Source organism: Lactuca saligna, chromosome 3, assembly GCF_052625555.1.
Source record: "Lactuca saligna cultivar CGN05327 chromosome 3, ASM5262555v1, whole genome shotgun sequence".
Lineage (NCBI taxonomy): Eukaryota > Viridiplantae > Streptophyta > Magnoliopsida > Asterales > Asteraceae > Lactuca > Lactuca saligna.
The window spans coordinates 4,141,088-4,157,127 of NC_136419.1; the positions used below are offsets into that span (position 1 = coordinate 4,141,088).

Genomic DNA, 16,040 nt, shown 5'->3' on the forward strand with positions numbered 1-16,040 from the left:
TGAGGGGGACTCGGCGAGTTGGAGCTCAGACTCGCCGAGTAGGGACGCGGATTGGACGCAGGATCGCGCCTGGACTCGACGAGTCCAGGATATGGACTCGGCGAGTCAGCGCTGTGTAATGAAACCCTAATTTCTCGGGTTTGAGACTTATTTAAAGGGCCTAATGGCCGTCATTTGTGCTCACCAGCCCCTTGAGTGAAACCCTAATCGAGTGTGAGCATTGGAGCTAAGTAGGAGGCCATTATTGACCTTGGAGGTGCCATTGTTGCAAGGAAAGGAGAAGAGCTAGCCAAGGGAAAGCAAGAAGGAGACATTTCTGTGGGTTTGGAGTCCAGAGCATCACTTTTGTGGTAATAAATCCGAGTTACCTTCTTGTTGTTATTGCTTATCTATATTTAGGGTTTGTTGAACCCTTTTATGGCAAGATTTGGTGCTCTTTTGGTCCCTTATGAGGTTGGAACCATAGATCTGGACCCTTAGGGGTCCAGAGTGTCCCTTTACCCAAGCTTTTTGGGGATCAATAGAGGCTTTGGATTGGAATCCTCATGCCTTGGGTCAAAAACGCCATTATTGAGTTATAAGGTGTGTTATGAGCACCAAGATAGGAGCTTTACGTGATGAATCAGTCGAGGGAGGCCAGATCTATAGTTTTTGGAAGCAGATCTGACCTTAGAAGCGAGTTGGAGTGGTTGCATGGCATGGACTCGCCGAGTCTGTTCATCCGACTCGGCGAGTAGCTTGAAGATTGCCTTGGGACTGCTCAGCGAGTGGTCCAATCGAGTCATGGGTAGACTCAATGAGTCAGGGTGAGTCGGAGAGGGATGACGAGTGGACTGAGTCAAACCTGGACTCGCCGAGTTGTCCTTGAGACTTGGCGAGTTGAGTCGGGGTGGCCCCACGATTCATTCAGGTGAAACTCGTCGAGTAAAGGGGGGGGATACTCGACGTGTAGTAAGAGGATTTCAGAGGGTGGTGAAAACGTCTAGACTCGCCGAGTCGCCATGGTACTCGCCGAGTCTGGTCAGAGTTGACCGTTGACCAGAGTTGACCTGTGCTGACTCCTTATAAATAGTCAACCTTAGAGATACAAAGTGTTAATTAGAAGCATATAATGTTATAGGAGGATTAGAGCTCAGAGGATCGAGCACGAGGGATTTCCAGGATTCGTGAGATACCGAGATACGCGAGGTGAGTCTTCTCACTATACTATATTACCTTGAGTAGGTAACCTGAGTTATGTGATAGAGTATTGTATGCTATGTATGTTATGTGTTGTACTGCATTATTTCTATGTGATTTATGTAGTGCATGTTTATCAGAGCTAGAACCTGAGGGTTCATAGAGTTTGGGTGCACGGACCCACAGAGTTATAGCCTCGAGTGGCTAATATGTGTTATATGTGGTATTTTAGGGAACTCACTAAGCCTTGTGCTTACAGTGTTTGATGTTATTGTTTCAGGTACTAGTGACGACCGCGGGAAGGCGCCGGCTTGATCCGTACACACACACACACTCGGAGTTTTACATTGTGATCTTGGGATTTTGTATTGACCTATTTTGGATAATTAATATGGTTGTTTGATGAATTTTAATGGAATTAAGTTCTATAAGTAAATTGAAAAAAATAATTGTTCTGAAATTTACGGTGTTACATACATCCTTTGGCCAAACACTTTCTGGCTTTCATTAATGAAATGATTCTAGAATTTACTCTGTGTTTATCTCCATACACCATAAACGACTCCTTCCCATGTGGGTTTACTTTGACTATCTTCTTCTTGCACAATATCTCGGCATCATTGGCGCTAAGCCAATCCATTCCAAGCACGATGTCGAAACCGTTTAGTTCAATAGGCAATAATTCCTCGTGGAACTTATTCTCATTCAAGTCAATTAAGATGTTTTTCATACGATGGCTAATAGGTACAAACTTGCTACTAGCAACTTCGGCTAATAAGGCATTATCTAGTCTATCAACAGGCAAAGTGTTGAATATTTTAGTGTTGCGTCTTGGGCTATTTGTTTTGTAATCGGATTGGGCTTATCCATCCGTAGTTATCTAGAATAGTTTCCTTTATCAAGATAAGCTGTTAGGGTTTTGTTATAAATATATGCATGCATGTATGTGTATATAATAGAATAGTTGTTCACGTTGATTCTTGTAACCCTAATATTTACCTCTACAGATTGAAGTTCTTAATCGAGCTCTTCTGGGTTATTTTGCATTAATCATTCGACATATTCATTGCAATACTTGTGTTCTTATTTACGTTCTTATTTATATTCTGCTTAGAATCATACGATCCTGATAGAACTTTGTTCTAACAATTGGTATCAGAGCAGGAGATTGTGTTCGTCGATACACTTCTCTTTTGTATTCACAAATAGTTAGGGTTTCCGCTTTTATCGAAGCCGTCGTCTTCTTAACGACGACTACTCAGCTTTTGATAAAACCCTAATCTTAAGTTTACAGGTAAGATTCTAGCAGCTCACCATGTCTCATGAAGATACGCATTCAAACCCTATTAACATCTCAAACAGCATCAGTTCTACAACTAGAGTTCCCATACTCTACACTCAAGACTACGAAGTATGGGCTCATCACTTTGAAGATTACGTGGTTGGATCCGAAGATAATGGCTATCTCATCTGGGAAGCTATTGTTCTTGGACCGTTCGTGCACTCAAAAACAAACACCATCGTCAAGACACAGAAAGATTACAACAAGTGGTATCAGAGCGGGTCTTTGAAGATCTATTGATTTTCGAAGTATCGGTCCTTGATTTGATGATTTTCTGCACAAGTTATTAAAGATTATTGGTGTTGTGGCGTTTTGGAATCAAAATTTTGTTCAAGGATCTGTTCATGGAGATTTATGGTGTTCTTCCACTGTTCATCTAGGTATTATTTAAATCTGATTTGTATTTGGTTCGTATTTTCTGATTGAATATGTTCGTGTGTTAAGTCCAAAATCACTCTATCTTATTTCTTTTGTTTTGGCCCGAAGATTTGGTTCTTTACTGTTCTTGATCCACTCTAAGCCCTATTTTCTTTAAAACACCGTTTGCGTCCCCTGTTCTATATTTCATTCATCCCGTTCGATCATTCTGGGTTTGTCAAAATCAACAATTGATGATTATTTATTAATTATCTGAGGTTATTGTTTGTTATCGTGTGTTCATCAATTCTCATTAATCGATTATTTTCAGTTTTATCCAATATCATTTTTTGAATTGATTTTCTCATTCCTATTCATATAATCGATTTGATTTTTCGATTAATTTGCTTTGTGTTGAACTTGGAAAATGTCTGATGATATTGTTCTATCTATGAATGAAATCGATCTTTGGAGAAACAATTGGAGGGTGTTTGTTGAATGCAAATTTTGATGCCTTATGATGAACAGATGAAGGACGATGATAAACACACTAAAATTTTGTAGATGATGTAGTATTTGATCTTGGGATCGGATTGTCAAGTATTGTTCAGATGGTCACGCAATCGGATTGTGTATGAGATTTCGGAAGTAAGTGCCATGGGAGAGTGATTTTGGAGTTGAGATTGGAGGACATCGATCAATATATCATTGGGATGAAGAACACTATAATAAAAATAGTTCAGATTATTGGGACTACATAATCAAATTGGAATCGTGTTGATGAATGTTACTAGTCGGAATTTCTATTAAGATCGGATGTTAAGATCGGAATTTCACTGTGTTTAGAATTTCTTTGAAGTTTTTTTCTCATCGCCAAGTGGGTCTTGCAATCAGTGCTTAGAACAATCAGAATATATTAAGGTCTCAGAAACGAGCATGTGTTTGGTATGTTGGGGCTTAAATCGAAAGTGTGGTCAAACTTGAAGGCCAAAGCTGCTGTGAAAAGTTCTTACCTGTGAACGAATGAAGAACGAATCGATCTCATCTGGATGAACATTGGCTAAAATCGAAAAGTCAAAATTGATGATCTGCGAATGACAAATTGCGAACGAACGAAACTAGGCTCGTTCTTCACCCACGAACATTCGTTGACTGTGATTCACAAGCAAAGCTATGCTTGGGTTTGGGGTATAATCGATGGCCTTGGAACCAACCTGGAACGAACTTAGGTTCGCGTGATCATGCTTAGAACCGAATGGAACCGAACGTTCAGTTGGGTTCACTTTTTGGGTGTGTAATCAAACGATCCTTACAATCACAAGCAAACTCATAGAAGTGAAGGTCATAGACGCGAACATTTGAAGCGAACCTGAGATTCGCTTCCGGTTGACAAGATTCGCATTTTGTGCTTGGAACGAAAGTGTAAATTTGGAGGATGTTGATGTCTTGGATTCATAGTTTGGAAGTTTTGATCCATTTTTAGAAACTGTTACAATTAAAGGGGGAAATTGATGCAAAATTACTATTCCAGCCCCAGTCTTTCAGCAAGTAACAGTTTCTGCCCAATATTTAGAAAAATTTACAAATTTGAGGGCCGGTGAACAGTTTTGAATTCTTTAATGCATACATTTTTTCGTGAACAGAAAATTAAGGATTCCATCAAGTCTTGGCGGTTCGGAAAGTCGTTTTTCGTGATGACGACAAATTTTCACGACTTTTTCGGATTTTATACTTCATCGTTTATATCATTTTGTCACGGGGGAGCTTAGTAAATTTTTATCCATTCAAGATCATTCTCATGACCATTTGAAGGCTTTATAGTCATGTTTTTTATTATAAATCGGGGGAGAATTTGGTATGGCCATTCGAAATTGGATTTGTGACTTTTCAAAGTTGAAGATTTTTAATAAAGCTTGTTGTAGAATTATGAAGGTAGCTTTTACAGTGGAAGATCTTCATCGAGCTCTGCTAAAGCTTTTACAGAGAAGTATCCTTTACCGTGGAAGTTCTTTATCGAGCTCTGCTAAGGACTTGTTATATCTCCGACTTCTAGTATTTTCTCAATCAAGTGGCATTACGACTCTTGAAGTTTGGGTTGTTATATGATATTTTGTGATGACTTATATCATTAGCTTATTTGAAGATCATTGTGACTTGGAGGGGGAGCTCTTCAAAGAGAAGAAGTAATTCGGTTTCTTTGTTCTGAAATGGGTTTTTATGGCGGGTTTGGTTTTCATGAAGATTTTTTGGGATTACATTCGAAAATGAAGTTTAAAGACATTACTTCAGTGCTTGATTTATATATCCTAGATCCCGTGTTTGAAGACTATTGAAGAATCAAGATTCGTGGATTGCTTCATATATTCCTCGTTGCAGATCAAATTCATGTGAAATAAAGGAGTAGTTGGCTCCAGAATCAAATAAAATTTGGGCAGGAAATGTGTTTACGAGAAAGGTACCTAAAGCAACATCAGCTTCATCTTTAGCAGCTTCCACTGTCATCTGGAATGCTCTCGCCTTTGGCTTTGGCGGAATGTTGGGTCTAGTTGCCTCCTTCTTCTTTGGGTAGTCCCTCGACATGTGTCCCTCCTCACCATAACCATAGAAAACTTTCTTAGAGAGGGTGCATTCATTGGCATAGTGCCCTTGCTTTCCACATTTGTAGCATGTAGCCACTACCTCACATTTTCCATGATGCTTCTTCTTACATTTGTCGCACCACTTGGCTTCACCTCCACTTCCCCTCGAACCAGACTTTGAGAACTTGTTTTCTTGTTGGAACCTGAAGTTCCATAGAACTTTCTATTTTCAGCAACCTCTATCCTCTCCAGACCCTTTTCCTTCTGCTTGGCCTCCACATTCTTAGCTGCTCGAACATCTGTTTTCAGAGTAGTTGCCATCTTGACTGTCGAACCAAAGTCGGCAGGCAGTCCATTAGCAAACCTCTCAATCTTGGAGAGTTCCGTTGGCACTAGGTACGGAAATAACTTCATTTTCTCAATGAATGCAGTAGCATTGTCATCTATGCTCATCCTCCCCTTCTTCAAGTTTTGGAACTCATTGTTAGATCAATCAGATCTATCTTTGAACAATATTTCACCCTTAGCTGTTCCAAGAACTCATCCCATGACATTTTCAGGGCTTCTCCTCGTGGCATAGTATCTGCCAACAACTTCCACCAACTCAAGACTCCAGTCTTCAGTTGTCTAACTGCGAAAACAGTCTTCTTTTTGTTGCTACAGTCGCAACTTTCAAATACCATCTCTATTTCAGAGATCCAATCCATTATCTCAACAGGCTTTGGGCTTCCAGAAAGACTTGGCGGATTGGCGCCCAAGAAATTCTTGTACATTCGCCCATCCTTGTTGTTTCTCATTTCCGGTTCGTTCCTTCGTTCTCCTTGAGTCCCAACTTGACTCATAATGCGACTATTGTCCCTTCCTCCGATTGCTCTGGAAATAATTCAGGTTCCTCAATAGGTATGATAGGTTCGTCCCTATTATCATGCAACATCTGTCGCATCTCTTCCCTTTGTTCGGCTAACATAGCCCAAATCATGGCTTGCACCCCAACCATCGTTATTGCTTCTGGTGCTGCTACTACAACAGGTGCTTGCTTAATCACTGGCGGTTGATTCCTGTTTTCATCCGCGTTTCCAACGCCACTTCTGGTTCTTACCATTTTTGATCTACACATCGAATAAGGTGAAATTAGATCCTCATTCACGATAGATATTCAAATCATCCTTATTACTCTGAAACGTTTACATGTTAGTTCTAATACCGTAGACATACGCTTAGAATCCTACACACATAAGGTTTCCAGATCCAGTCGACAACAGACCATAGATCCGAACAAATAATATAATATATGGCAACATATAACATTTAGCACATAAAAACATTTTAGGCAACTTTCCTAAAATAAACTAGTATTCGTGTCTAAAATTTAACAGACACACATCTCACAATCTCCACTTAGCATTCTAAGTTTAAGTCTAGAAATCTTACAAATTCCTAGTTCGCTTAAACTAATGCTCTGATACCAACTGTGACATCCCCAAAATCACGGTCAGAAAGGACCGATTTCACTTATGTTTTTTAAAATAATTTCAGAGTAAATCCTTTTGATTTAAAAGAGTTGCGGAATTTGTTCCCAAAACAAAATATGATAAGATAATATTTATCAAAGCATTTCATCAAGAGATGCATTTTCATTATATAATCAAAACTCGGGATGTCATGTTCCGATACAGAACATAAAGCATAAACGAAAACATTACAAGTCATTCAATAAATATATACATATACAGACTTGTAAACAAAACAACTCGATGATTCCTCCATCTTATGGCCTTGAGCCATTTCCTATAATACAAATAAAACTGAGTGGGTCAAGTTTGGGAGCTTAGTGAGTATATAGGGTTTTCAACCCACAATAAATAAATTATATTTAATTTCACCAACCAACAATAACCCGATTACCCATTCCCGTTATCCTCACTTTACGTCCCTAAAACAACATCTATCTCGAGGGACCTAATCTAGGATTTTCATCGGGACGGACATTACTGCTAAGGGGTTTCCTCAACAATAGATATCCTAAAGGTAACCATGAGGGGGATAGAGTACACCGGTGAACACATCGTTCACAACACCTACAAGTTATGAACCTGCTAGTGTTCCACAAGACTGTCTAGAAAGAGTCTGTGGTCGTTATCCATACTCCGCTGAATAACTAGATCAACAACAACAACATCGAGGCCTCTCATCTGTTTATCACACACCAACTATCTACCCATGTTCTACCCAACATGTTAGTAAATAAAAAAAATATTTTTATACATAGTTTAAAACCAGTATAACATTCTCATTCAATACATATTTCTCATAACAGATGAGGCACACCCACATAACACGTATTTCATAGATAATAAATCATATATATCAGATAGAAGAAAATGAATATACATTCACACACATAACAACAAAATTATACATATAACACATATTTCGTATAAAATACTTCATAATTATGCGTTAGAAGAAAGTAACTACACACTCACATGATAAGAAGATGATCGGACAACACTACGACTTGCAGAAGTAGTATTCTTCAGTAGATCTGGAAGATCTTCACAAAAACCGGGCTTCTCGTGAGTAGAGCTTCGGCTCGGGAATGGCACTTCACGGGATCTTCGGGGCTTCGGAACTTGCTTCGGGTCTCGGGAATAATACCAGGGCTTCAGGATACTTCTGGCACGCAAAACGAGAGAAAGATAAGAGAATTTGGCAAATAGAGTTGGCTGCCCTCGCAACCCTTTTATAGGAGGCTGAGGCCTCGCAGTACGCTGGGCATACTGCTTTACGCGGGGCGTACGCCTTGGTTCGTCATTGCATGTGTCATCGGAGCACTCGAGTCTGAGGCGGTGCATGCATCGGGGTACGCTGGGCGTACTCAACTACGTTGGGCGTACTCAACTACGCTAGGCGTAGTTCAGATCGGATCGATGACTCCCCCTCTTCCTTCGGATAATATCGGAATTTAATAATTAAATTTTAATTTTAATTATTTAATAAACTTCGAAAATTCATATCTTCTTTATACGAACTCCGTTTTCGACCTTCTTTATATCCACGCGTAGGTGAGACTAGGCTCTACAACTTTCGTTTAGACTCCATTGGCTAATTTTGAATTTATTTTTACTATTTATTTTTAGTAGGTCGGGACAAGAAAACTCCGTTATAAATTCATAACTTCTACATCCGACGTCCGTTTTCGTCTGTCTTTTCACCAATGTGCTACTATCAATGAGATCTTTGATTCTCATTTAGATTGTTTCAACCAACAATCACTCGATCTCGAACCGAGTATTCGGGCTGCATACTGCTAAGTCAAAACTTTAGAAAATCATAACTTCCTCATACGAAGTCAGATTTAGGCGTTCTTTTTATGTACGCTCTCGGTTTAACGAACTCTACGACATTCATTTAAATCACTAGGGCTAAATACCGCTCTAACGTAAATTTCACTTTTTTTACGTCATTTAGCGTTGTCGTTCCATCGCGAAACTTCGACATGTCATAACTTCTTCGTTATAACTCGGATTTCGGCATTCTTTATATATTCGGAAACCTCATTTCAACTACTACAACATTATCCATGGATATCGACTTTATCTAACATTTAATTTTGACGCTTATTTTTATTCTTAATTAAATTAAGACATACAACACATAATACTCAAATAATACACTTCTATTATTTCAAAACGGGTTACAAAGGTTAACATAGACTACTATATCAACATTAATAACAAGCACAGAAACACAGGCGTTAACCTAGCAGAGAGTGAAAAGGCATATGTCACCATTGTTTCGCAAAATGTTGATGGTTATTGGTTATCTGGTGATGATGATGAAGGAAATTCGGGTAGAAACTGGTGTCTAGTGGCTAGAAAATCAATTAAGTGTGATGAAGGTTACTGGTCTTCCGGTTCGGAAGCTGATGATGAAGATGTTGGATTAGGTGTCTAAGCCCATAACTACAATTGGTATATACTTAAATTGATAGTAGCACAATCCTTTTGTGTTACCCTTAAAACTAGCAACTAGAAAAAATGATTTTGGAGAAAGAGGTTGATTTATTATTTGATTAATAAATTGAAATAAATAAATAATTTGTTAATATATTATGAGAATAATATATTAATTAGAAATAATAATATTTAATTAATATTTAATCGGAAACTAGATGAGGAATCCCGCTTTGCGAGGTATGGATTTGTTAACAATATAGATAATAAGGAATTATTGATCATTTGTTTTGGTCGTTGGTGGTACGCTTTGGCATGTGTTATATTTTCTTCTCAGTGTGGTTGTAGGGGAATGAATGCCAATCGAAATGGTTATATATATATATATATATATATATATATATATATATATATATATATATATATATATATATATATATATATATATATATATATATAGGAGTAGGATCAAATGAGAATACCAAAAAGGTTGAGAGCGCGAGAACAAAGTATATTTATTTATGATTCCATGTATTCATTTGTAGGGGAATGATAAATTTTTACGCCTTTAATTTCAACCGAAGAGAAAAAGCATATTCATGTTGATTGTGCGTAAAAATTTATCATTTCTCTACAAATGAATACATGGAATCACAAATGCATATACTTGTTCTCGCGTTCTCAACCTTTTAGGTGTTCTCATTTGATCCTTTCCCTATATATATATATATATATATATATATATATATATATATATATATATATATATATATATATATATATATATATATATATATATATATATAACACCAAAAGAACGCATAGATGATTATGTGATAGACAAAAAAAAAAAAAAAAAAAAACAGTCGTCTTCACCTTCGAGTCAGCTACATGCATGGCAGATCGTCATCAAGAAGTTTTTCCATTTCTTTTTTCAGATTGTCGATCATGGCCTCTGTTTTCTTCTTCAGGTTATTAAAATCCACTTACTAATCTAATATTACAAACAAACAAAACAAGCAAAATATTTAAATGTATGAAATAACAATGTACTTTTGTTGAGATCATGGCCTCTGTTGTCTTCTTCAGGTTAGTAAAACCCACTTACTAATATAATATTACAAACAAACAAAACAAGCAAAATATTTAAATACATGAAATAGCAATGTACTTTTGTTGAGAAGTTTACGACAACATATTACTTTCTCCACCCCTTTAGCAAATATCTGCAAAAAGAAAATAACATAAACTAAAAATACTTTAAAACCCATTGAATGTTCAGAGGAATAGTAAATCTCTTTATTAGAAAGAAGAAATAACGACATACTTTTTATAAACAACCAAAGAACGCAAATTTTATCACCCATAAAATAGCAACGTGCATTCATAATCTTCAACGCGTACTTCACTACAATTAAAAGTGTGTATATCATGGGTTTGTCCAAATGTAATTTGTAGATTGTTTTCATTTGTAACATTAGGGTGTAATCACGTTATGTCATGTTTTTCCTTTCTATGAAGAAATAAAGAAAATGATCAACACATGTGCACGGAGAAAGAAAAAAAATACCAATTGTTAAGTGTTAAGGGTGTGGCTCAGTTAATAAAGTGTCGAAGTTAGCACCCCCTCCCCAGGTCTTGTTACATAAACATATCCTTATTTTTAGCTCATTTCATGATGAGGCAAATGTTTTCATTTTAAAATTTAAACAAAAAATACATAATTCTACAATTTATTGTTATGGTGAGCAACTTACCAACAAAAAATACACTGTACTTTCTAAAAAAGTTAAACAGATATATAATAAAATAAATCTCGATAAATATGAAAATTAAATAGTATGTCGCTACGTTCATGTGACCTCTTTTCTTCCACTTTAACCTAAAAAAATCCCAAATTTAATTAATTCTGCCAAACTTCCTTCCTTCAACTCAATGTTGACTATATAATAGGAGTTTATGCAAGAATTTTTATTTTGACAAAAAGAACACCAATAAAGAGCAAAATGTTGACCTTCAAAGGGATAAATCAATACGAAATATTTGTTATAGTTGCTTGAGCTGTTTTCGCATTTCTTTGAAATCTTTTTCAACATATCTTCTTGAGCAAGCCCCTCTTTTGTTAATGTACAACCTAACAAATATTGGAACCATAAAAATGAGAAAAATGAGTACATTTAGTAAAAGAAAATAATTTAGATTACAACAATGGATCATACCAATAGTAAAATCAATATATGATGTAGAAAAATATATATTATTTTAGTTGAAGAGAAAATCATGATTCTTAATAGAAAAATATGTATACATACCTGCAAATATTTGTACCGGTTACCACTGCACAATATTTAAATTAGAGTTAATACCTTTCAAAAATATTTGCAATTTTTTTATTGGGTTCTATTTTGGAAATCAAATTCAGGTACAACAATTGTAAACTAAATAATTTCAAAAAGGGGTAAACCAACAACATAAAAAATTTAATAATCCAAAGAGACACCAATTACATAAATTTATTGCATCGATGTTCCATATCTAACTAATTAATAAGCCAACAACCATACATATTTCGCTGATCTACATAAAACTAATAGGTGAACATTAAAATTTTAATCATAAATTGTTCTTTCATTGAAATATCCAAAACATTTAAATAAAAATATAAAAAAGATGACATAAATCTTGGTTTAGGTTCACAAATAAATAATACAAATAATCCAAATAATCTATGATGTGAAAGTTATAGAACGACAATAAAAACAAAAACAAAAAAAGTTTATTAAACAGTTTTTAGTTTTTTAACAGGCTTACCCATAACATTACCCATAACAGTTGTTGATGAACCATGTCCATTTGTGCCATCTCCACCATACATCATCATGCTTATTTGCATACTGTATTATGCTGCTACAAAATTTAAACAAAAAAAGAGGAAATTAAATGACACCTTGTTGCAAGTCAATAAAATATTTCATGCCTTGATAGGAAAAAAGAGGAAATTTGTCAACCTTAGGAAAAAATTTGACCTCCAAATAAGGGGCAATTGATTTCCTAAGGGCAAAAAACTAAATGAAATGATAAAAAAACAAAGAAAAAAACTACTTACTTGCGTTATTGCACAGATTCCGTCAAATTAAGTTGGAGAAAAAGTCAAGGAAAATGACCTGAGCATAAATCAATTCAAGAAAGAAACTCATATTTTAATTACTATGAAGTCGGATCCAAAGGTACTGAAATTAAAAGCATGTTATAAAAAATAAGAAAAACTATAACTTTAGAGGGGAAATTAGGGTAGAAATCTAAGGTGGGAATTGTTTGGATTGAAGTTTCTAGTACAGAATCCATGTAAAATCTTCAAAAGAACAGATAAAAACTGAAAAAAAGATAAATGGGATGAGTGGGTCTGTTACGTAGAGGTGAAGAAGGAGACAATGGTGTGATTCCCAAATCTACCCACAACATCTGGTAAACCAACATAAACCTTACGAAAGGACCCCAACTCCAAGAGAATAAAAATGCCCTAAAACGGAATAAAAATACCTCAAAATTGAAAACATAATGCTTACCTTCTACTATGTGATTATGGTAATTCGACCCTAATTTGTGTCATGCATCGACCTGGAGCGAAGGTTTAGTTTTTTATTGAATTGATACAATAACTTGAACAAGGAGGAAAAAACAAAATCGTCATTCTATTCTGCCACCACAACGTGGCGACTTTCATCACGACGTGGTAATTATTTACCACAATGTGGTGGGTAGATCCATAAAATTCGGTTTTATTGATTATCTCATGAATTGATTAGGATAATTATCTTTAATAATGTTTTAGTTGTATAAAATTGAATATTTTTCAAAAAGTAATTTGATAGCTTTATCTTGAATTTATGATTGGCTTAAATTTTAAATTAAAAAAAATTAATTTATTAATTTTCAAAATTTAAAATATAACCTAGTATTTTTCGAAAAATTTTAAAAATACAACCTTATACTATATGTAAAATTAAATGTTTAATTATTACGATACGTATAAGACTAAGTCGAACCGTTATTACGCCTCATTCACAAAGTTGGTTTATAAGGGGGTATAAGGAAATTGCCTATAAGATGGAGATTAAATGGGTGTCCACTCTCACCCATTGCTTCATTGATTGGTGGTGGGTTGTTAGTCGAAGGGTTTGATAGGACATCTTAATCCTCATTAATAAGTATAATAAATCATAAAGTAACTAAACATATTTTTATAAAATTCCCAATCCAGGTTACTTTAGGAAAAAAGATGTAAATTTGTATGCTAACCCATGAAATTGCACATTGCATTTTACAAGTCGTTAGTGGAGCATGTGTGGTTAACTGTAACACTAATAGGGATTAATAAAGAGTGGAAATTGGTGTCTCGTAAATTATCATTGATTAATGGAGCATATGTGGCAAAACGACATATTAAAATGAGATGCTAAATGCCATCAAGAGTACCTAGCTAATTTTCATGGTTATTCACATCTTGTTTGTGATCCTCGGTATCCTAGTCACAAATGGAAGAGCATGATCGAGATTAAACATGTCATTGAAGAGTTCGACGAATCTCAAAAGATCAAGAAATTTCATTAAAAACTTAATTCGTTCAAATTTCGTTTTCTTGTGGTGAAATTGGTAAATTGTCATTTACCCACCTTTATAATAATTTACAATTAGATTAGGACATCCCTCTTCTAAGTTGTAAATTATCTAGTTGGATCCTAGCTTTGATATTTCTCTTGGGTGTTATATTGAGGATTATTCTTATCTAACTAAAAACTATCTTTCTTTTGTAGATGTCTACTCAATCGATGCGTTTGGTTCATCTTCCTCCAATAAACACAACTTTTCGTTGCTTAACATCTGCTCGAGGGTGACATTGGATGGCACCAATTACAACGATTGGATGAGCAACATAAAGATGTCTCTTCTCTTTAAAGATAAAGAGTATGTCCTTGAAAAGGAACTCTTTGAAATTGATGAAACAAAAGCTACTCCTGAAGAACTAGCTGAGTATAAGAAGTACTACAATGATGCAACAAAAGTTTCTTGCATCATGGTGACAACTATGACTCCTGAGCTACAAAGCTTCAATGAGGATTACTAGCCATATGAGATAAACAAGGTCTTGATGGAAAAGTACCATCAACGATCTCATCAGGAAAAGTACAAGGTAGTAAAGTCCCTCATCACTAGCAAGATGAAAGACAGGGAGTCTGTTAGAATTTGCTATTGATATAGTCTAGCACTAATTGCCCATTTGTTATGATCAGTTTATCTTAACTTATCATTTGAACAACCAAGAGACTACATTGGCTCAACTCCAAAACCTCCTGCGAATGGATGAAGCGGGAATAAAGGGGGAAAAGTATTGCCTCTACTCCTACTACTGCTACAGTCATGGACATTGGTCAAGGAAAAGGCAAAAAGAGGAAAGGTCCTCTAAAGCAGAACTGGAAGGGAAAGTCCCAAGCTGCATCGTCAAGTAATGCAACCAAAGGAAAGCCCAGTTCTGAAGCTACCCTACCTCTAGCCCCAAAGAAGCCACTTGCTTCTACTGTTACAACAAAGGGAATTGAAAAAAGAAGTTTCCGAAAATACTTTTAAGATATCAAGGAGTGTAAGGTGAAGCCAACCTCGACAAGTATTTACACTTTCTTATCTAATAACTGGTCATATTCTCATTCTTGGTTCCTTGATACAGAATGTGGTTTTCACATTTGTTCTGATTTGCAGGGGATAAGAAGAAGTAAATATGTGGAGCATGGAAGGATGAACTTAGTCATCGGCAATAGGCGATTTTCACCTGTTACCATGATTAGAGTTTATAGCTTAGTGGTTAGTAGTGGGTTAGGTTTGGATTTGATAAATTTTGCTACTCGTCCAATATGACACAAAACATCATTTCATTTCATGCTTTATTTTGACAAGGTTTTAGATATTCTTTGAATGATGAGAATGGCTTTATTTTTGCTTTTATAAATGTTTTTTTTTTTTAATTATGAAGCTTTTCCTTGTGATGGTGTGTATGAAAGTGTGATGATTGTAGAGAATTTAGGTAATAGTGTTTTTTAAATTGATTATTCTAATGGTGTAGACAAAGCATGCTTGTGGCATTGTCATCTTGGATATGTTAACAAGAAACATATAGACCAATTCCAAAAAGATGGAGTGTTGGAATCATTTGACTTAAGGTCATATGATACATGTGTGTCCTGTTTGCTGGGAAAGATGACAAAATCACCTTTCACAGGGTCTTGTGAAAGAGGTGAAGGATTGTTGGATCTCATACGCACAAATGTGTGTGATCCCTTTAGATCCACCGCAAGGGATGCAAATCGATTCTATGTGCCTTTTATTGATGATTATAGCAGATATGACTATATCTACTTAATCAAGCATAAGTCAGAAACCTTTGAAAAGTTCCAAAAGTTGAAACAAGAAGACGAGAATCAATTGGACAGGAAGATAAAGACGTTTAGATCCGATAGAGGCAGTGAGTATCTTAGTATTGAGTTCCACGACTAGCTCAAGGAATATGGAATAGTTTCACAACTGACACATCCTTGGACACCACAAATTAATAGTGTGGCCGAGAGACGTAATCGA

At 35.8% G+C, this 16,040-nt stretch overlaps 1 long non-coding RNA gene across 1 annotated transcript; it reads right to left on the reverse strand.

Moving 5' to 3' along the window:
• Window positions 1–10,486: 10,486 nt before the first annotated feature.
• Window positions 10,487–13,080, reverse strand: LOC145033369 (uncharacterized). The gene is made up of 6 exons (XR_013677509.1): window positions 12,980–13,080; window positions 12,520–12,577; window positions 12,225–12,320; window positions 11,726–11,750; window positions 11,428–11,547; window positions 10,487–10,639 (listed from the first exon to the last, which is right to left on the reverse strand). It is a non-coding gene; the product is annotated as an uncharacterized LOC145033369 (long non-coding RNA).
• Between the last annotated feature and the right edge of the window lie 2,960 nt (window positions 13,081–16,040).